Source organism: Lagenorhynchus albirostris, chromosome 15, assembly GCF_949774975.1.
Source record: "Lagenorhynchus albirostris chromosome 15, mLagAlb1.1, whole genome shotgun sequence".
Lineage (NCBI taxonomy): Eukaryota > Metazoa > Chordata > Mammalia > Artiodactyla > Delphinidae > Lagenorhynchus > Lagenorhynchus albirostris.
In genome coordinates, this window is record NC_083109.1 from 79,769,556 (window position 1) to 79,775,853 (window position 6,298).

At 49.6% G+C, this 6,298-nt stretch overlaps 1 non-coding gene across 1 annotated transcript; it reads right to left on the reverse strand.

Annotated features, from left to right (window-relative positions):
- Positions 1-1,240: 1,240 nt before the first annotated feature.
- On the reverse strand, positions 1,241-1,347 carry LOC132506579 (U6 spliceosomal RNA). The gene has a single exon (XR_009535899.1). It is a non-coding gene; the product is annotated as a U6 spliceosomal RNA (small nuclear RNA).
- Positions 1,348-6,298: the final 4,951 nt, after the last annotated feature.

Here is a 6,298-nt window from a genome sequence, read left to right on the forward strand (position 1 = left end):
GTTGTTCCAGTCCTCACCAACACTGAGTATGTCAGTCTTTTTAATTTTAGACATTATAATGGGTGCTTCAATTTGCATTTCGCTAAGGACTAATGATGTTGAGCCTCCTTGCATGTGCTTATTTGCCATCCATACATCTTGGATGAAGTGTCATTAAACGTTTGGTAGAATTTAGGAGTGAAACCATCTGGGTCTGGAGTCTTCTTTGTGGGGAGGTTTTAAATCACATTGTCAAACTCTTTAATAGATATTAGGACTACTGGTATCTGTTATCTATTTTTTCTCGAATGAGCTTTGGTAGTTTGCATCTTTCAAGGAATTTGTCCATTTCATTTAAGCTGTCGAATTTATTGGCATAAAGTTGTTCACAATATTCCTTTATTATCCTTTAATTATCTGTAGAGCCTATAGTAATGTCACCTCTCTTGTTCCTGATGTTAATCTACTGTCTTTCTGCTTGCATTATTTCCAGTGAGAAAACTATTGTCATCCTAATACGTAATGTGTCTTTTTTCTCTGACTGCTTTTAAGATTTTCTCTTTATCACTGACTTTAAGCAATTTGAGTATGATATGTCTTGATATAATTTTCTTCATGTTTCTCGCACTTAGGATTTGTTGAGTTTCTTGGATCTGTAGGTTTCCAGTTTGCATCAATTTTTGAAAAATTTTAGCCATTATTTCTTCATTTTGGGGGGTCCTCTTATCTCTTTCCTCTTCCCTCCTTTGGGGACTCCAATTACATGTATCAATGTATTTAGCTGCTTGAAGTTGTCCCACATTTCACTGATGCTCTGGTCATTTTAAAACAGCTTATCTTACTTAATTTTATTTATTTTTATTGTGAATACATATTTCTCATAAAAGTTCCCACTTTAAGCCATTTAAAAAATTGTATATGATACCATTCTTTATAGATTGGAAAAAGTAACCCTTTTTGTGAGTACATGATGAAAATTAATAAATGGTTCTCCTTACTAGGCAAAATGAAAGCAGTACATTGTTGCTATTGTGAGGTTAAAACATTTCAACTTTTTAAACAGTGGAGCAGCATTCCCTTCTAGGTATAAGATCAATGTCTGATTATTGCTTTCTTTTTTTTTGATGTTAGCAGTTGTTGAAGCTTAATGCCTAGGTTCATTTATTTATTGGGAGTTGCAAAATAATATTCAAGTTATATCCCTTTTTCTTATTTATTAGCTGGAATAGATTTATAAAGAGATGCTTCCTCTCACCCACTAAAAAATATGGAACGCTTCACAAATTTGCGTGTCATCCTTGCACAGGGGCCACGCTAATCTTCTCTATAGCGTTATAATTTTAGTATATGTGCTTCCGAAGCGAGCACCATTTTAGCCATTTTTAAGTGTACAATTCAGTGGCATTAATTACATTCATAATGTTGTGTAACCATCACCACAGCTATTTTCAGAACTTTTTCAACACCCCACACAGAAATTCTGTACCCATTAAGCAATAACTCTCTGCTTCCCTTTCCCCCAGACCCTGGTAACCTCTAATCTACTGTCTGTCTCTACGGATTGGATGGTGTTCTTTAAAGCTCCTGAGCACCAAATATTAGTCTCAATTAGTTTCCAAAACATTTGTCCAACTTAAAAAGCTCCAAGTTGAAAATTTTAATACATAAACGACATGGGCATAAAACCTTTAATTTTGGGACTTCCCTGGTGGTTCAGTGGGTAAGACTCCGTGCTCCCAAGGCAGGGGGCCTGGGGTTCGATCGCTGGTCGGAGAACTAGATCCCACATGCATGCCGCAACTAAGAAGTCTGCATGTCACAACTAAAAGATCCCGCATGCCGCAACTAAAGAAAAAAAAGAAGATCCCACATGCCATAACAAAGATCCTGCGTGCCACAACTAAGACCCGGCACAACCAAAATAAATAAATAAATTTAAAAATAAAAACCTTTAATTTTTTTCCCCTTTAATTAGCTTTCTCCATCCAGTCCCAAACAGGGAGAACAAGGTCAGTGTGAGATCACACACAAGCCTCCTCTCCCTTCTAAGACCGGCTCCTTGTCCAATTTGTTTTGTAAGATCAGGATTCTTGATCATGTTAAAGTAGGAACCAGGAGGTTAATTTATGCTACAAGCCAACTGTTAGATCAGGGACCAGCTGAGGGCTTTTTTGATTCCTCATCACACCGTTTTTTTCTCTGCTATTTCTGAACATTCTATTTCAAATACAGGCAATGTATCTTCATTCTTTAGAGCAGGGTTGTTAACCTGAGGTCCTGGGATGTTCTGTGGATAAACCATTCAGTAAGTCCATTTACTTCAAGGGGAATAAAATGACATCTTTATTTTAATTAACCTCTAACTAAAAACTACGTTTCCTTCATTTAAGGAGAAACCACAGCAGTAGCAACAGCACCTGTCACTTTAGAAGCCCTCATAGAAATCCGCGATACTTTCGTCGTACATCTTGGTTGCTGCAGAAACTCTGAAGTATCATTTACACTAACCCTACCTTGAAATCACCTTAATCCATAGAGGCGCCACCAGAACTTGCTATTTAAAGTGTGAGTAAACAAACACATATATGATCACATCACAAGTTAAAAAAAATGTATTTTGATTACTTTTTGATTATGTTTAGTATTTTGACTGAATTTCAGGATAATTGGTTTTGTCTGCAAGCCTACTTCATGAGTTTTAAAAAATGCTTCAAAACTGTGCGGGGGTCTCCATGCTTCACCAGGCTGCCAAGGGGTCTGAGGCACAAAAGAGGTTAAGAGCCCCTGGCCTTTGAGGGGGTCACTGTAGAAAACTTCCTACTTGCAGGACGGCAGTTTGGGCCAGATGCATCTTTTTTTTTTTTTTTTTTTTTTTTTTTTGGCCGTACGCGGGCCGCTCACTGTTGTGGCCTCTCCCATTGCGGAGCACAGGCTCCGGACGCGCAGGCTCAGCGGCCATGGCTCACGAGCCCAGCCCCTCCGCGGACCGGGGCACGAACCCGTGTCCCCTGCATCGGCAGGCGGACTCTCAACCACTGCGCCACCAGGGAAGCCCCAGATGCATCTTTTTAAAGGATTTTGGGGGAATGATTGAGATTCACTACTCAACATTTACATTAGTGCACTACGCTGCTGTCTCTTAACACGAGGCATATAAGAACACTTCTTGGTGCCAGGAATTTTACTTCTTCTACCCCAAAAGGGCTCACACTTGGCTGAGTTAGAAGCGCCCGCCAGAAGAAAACGATTTGAATCATCACTGGTACACCAGTTCCATTTCTGAAGGAAACTGACACCTTCAGGGCCATAAAATACCCAGCTTTCCATTTTGATGGGGCAGGCACAAGTGTGGACCCTCGTCCTCCCCCAGCATACATACCTCAATTCTATGGCAGTGACCTCCTTGGAGCAAGGTCAGCCTTATGTCTGGAGGCAGGACACAGCATTTGCCACTTCTTGGTCTGGCTGGGGGGTGGCTGCAGAAGGGAAAACCCACCCCGTGTGGTCAGGCCTGGGCGCCCTCCCAGGGAGACCCTGCACCCTTGGTTCACCCTGGAACCCTGTTTCCAGGTCAACCTTGGTCAAGTGCAAGGGCCCAGATCTAGCCTCAGTGTGGATCTGCCTCTGGGTCGAGGGCCCCCTCCCAGAAGAGTGCATTGATGGTAGTGGCTTGCCTCTCCATGGCTCTGAGTGCTTTATCTTGGAGATTTTGGGGTAGCTGAAATCATCCTTCTGTGGCTTATGCAGGGGGACATCTAACCCCACCTCTTACCTGAAGGAGAGCTGGGAGATGGACAGAAAATGTTTGGATGGTGTAGTCCCGGGCTGGAGAGAGACCGACAGTCCTTTGGAGCTTCTTGGTGAAGACGGCAGACGTCTCTTCCTTCTCTTTAGGCATGGGGTTGGAGCTCGTGTTCTCCACAGCCCCCTTCAGGTGGAGCAATCCAAGTGGGTCCAGTAAGGGCTGTACTGTCCTCCGAAGCCTCAAGCCGGAGACTCCCTTGCACCTCCCCCATCCTCCCCCTTCCCCGCTTCCATCAGTCTAGGGATGGTCTTTCCTCCATCACTGGCCTCCTCACTCCCTTCTATCCTGGTCCAGCTCATCACCCCTCACCCCTCACTGCAGACTCCCTGGCCTCATTTTTGCCCCTTCCAATCCATCCTCTCCTCATCCTTGGGTCCCAGGGTGATCCGTCTCAAACAGAAAACTGACCATCTCAGCCCCCATTTCAAACTGGCTCTGGTCCCCCCAAACCCTCCATCCATTTCTGGCCTGGCACTCAAGGCCCTCTCAACCCAGCTGGCCTCATCTCCCACTCCCTGCCCCGGCCTCTGAAGGCTGCCATGTCCTCCCAGTCACCAGGGCACGTCCTCTGTGTGGTCCCAGCGCACGGCTCATCTCTCTGGCCACCCACCCCCCTACCCCACGGGCCTGGCCGTGCATCAAGCAGGCATCTGAAATGCTTGCTGAGGGGCAAAATCTTGAGAATGTCGCCACCATCTGTGCAATTGCTATGGCTTCCCCAGAGTCCCACCAAGTCTGGGCTTTCTGGAAGCACCACTTTGAGTGACAGCCCTGAGGGTCTCACCCTGGGGGCCACGCTGTGGAGACAGCGCCTCTTTTCCCTTGACCCCTTGCGGCCGGGCCTCCGTGCCACAGCCCTTGGAGAGCCCTCGGAGACGGCCATCCTCTCTTCCACCATTCTCCCCTGAATCCACTTTACCCTGGGAACACCTTAGGAACAGTGCCTGACTGCCATCTGCAGAGTGGGCACAGCCCCTTTCCCACTTTCTCACGCTCTGGGTCCCTGGTTCAGCCTTCAGTGCCTTTTGCTTTCACTCCTGGGCCGATTCCTGCCTTGAGCTCTCAGCAGGTAAAGTGGCCTCCAAGGTGGCCGACTGTGTCAGGAGGGAGAGGCAGGAGGGCTGAAGAACGGCAGACCCCGTGTTCGAGTCTCAACTCCATCCCTGAGGCCACTGAACCCTTCCACTGAGGGAGCAAGGATGAAGCCTCAGGCTTGGGGGTGATGTCTGGGGCTCGGCCGTCTTGCCACTGGGGAGACTCCCGCTGCCGGAGAGGTAGAAGGCAGCCAAGCAGAGCTCTCACCAGCCCGCTGTCCTCTGCCCAGCCTGAGCCTCACCCCCACGACCCCCGAGGGGGATGGGGGCTTGCACTTGGCCTGGCACAGACCCCAAACCACCACGGCACACGGGCAACGGCACGGAGCAGCTCCAGCCGCAAGGATGGAGATGCCGGAAGCTGAGGTACGGGCTGTTCTGAGCACCAGCCTTGTACTCCCTCACCGTCATGGCAACAGGAGTACTGCTCGGTCGCTTCCTGGTCATTTGGTGAGTCGGGACTGGGTAACTCAAGCAGAAAAGCTCTGGGAGCCCCCCAGGGGCGCTGGTGCCCTCATACGGGGAAGGGCTTGCAGGTGCTGCAGTAGCAGTCCCAGGAGGATTAACTGTCTGGGGCTCTGCAGTGCACATGATGGATGCAAGCCCTACAAGGGCGCTCCTGGGCAGAGGGACCGTGGGTCCGTGGCCCCAGGCGGCGAGGCAGAGTGTGGACTTGGGGAGGGGAGGGCGCTTTGGTGCAGCAGGTACAAGATCCTTCTCAGGACCACTGCCTGAGGGCTGGGGCGCTGGGGCCGCGAGCAGGCTGGGTCTCCAGGCGGGAGCCACAGCTGGACCTCCACCTGCAGGGAGGCAAGGGCTTGGGGTGGGAGGACCCTCTAGGCCACTTGCAAGTTTGAATCTAGGTCAAAGGTGAGAAGCCCAGCCTCTTCCACTGCCCAATCCCCAAGTGGGCTCATGTGGGAAAATCCTGTCCACACTGCCAGGACCTCAATGACGAGCCCAAGGACACAGTTATTCTCTCCTCACCAGAGTCCAGCTCCTCACGCTGGCATTCAAGGCACCCCATACCTGGCCTCGCTCCCATCCTTCACTGTGTCCCAGGATGAGCCCTCCTTTCTCAGCTTTCCTCTACCCTCCCCCACCCCTCATTCTTGCCCCCAAAGCCTCTGCTCAGTTATCCCTTCCCCCCTTCCTCTCTCACAGCTCCGCCAAAGCCCCCTCCCCAATCCCTGTGGGCCTCTTGGGCCCAGCGCTTTAGCTCTGCACCTCCTTCAGGACTGCCGGTTGTCTCCCGGTTTCACTCGCCCAACGGGGTGCCGGGTCCCCTAAGACAGACCTGGGTGGGGGCCGGGCAGGCGCCAGGCCACGGTGGGCTCTACACGGGGCCCGTGTGTGGCTCTCCCTCCTCCCTGGCAGGCCCAGGAGGAGCCGTGCCTGAGGCCAAGGCAGGAGAAAGGAC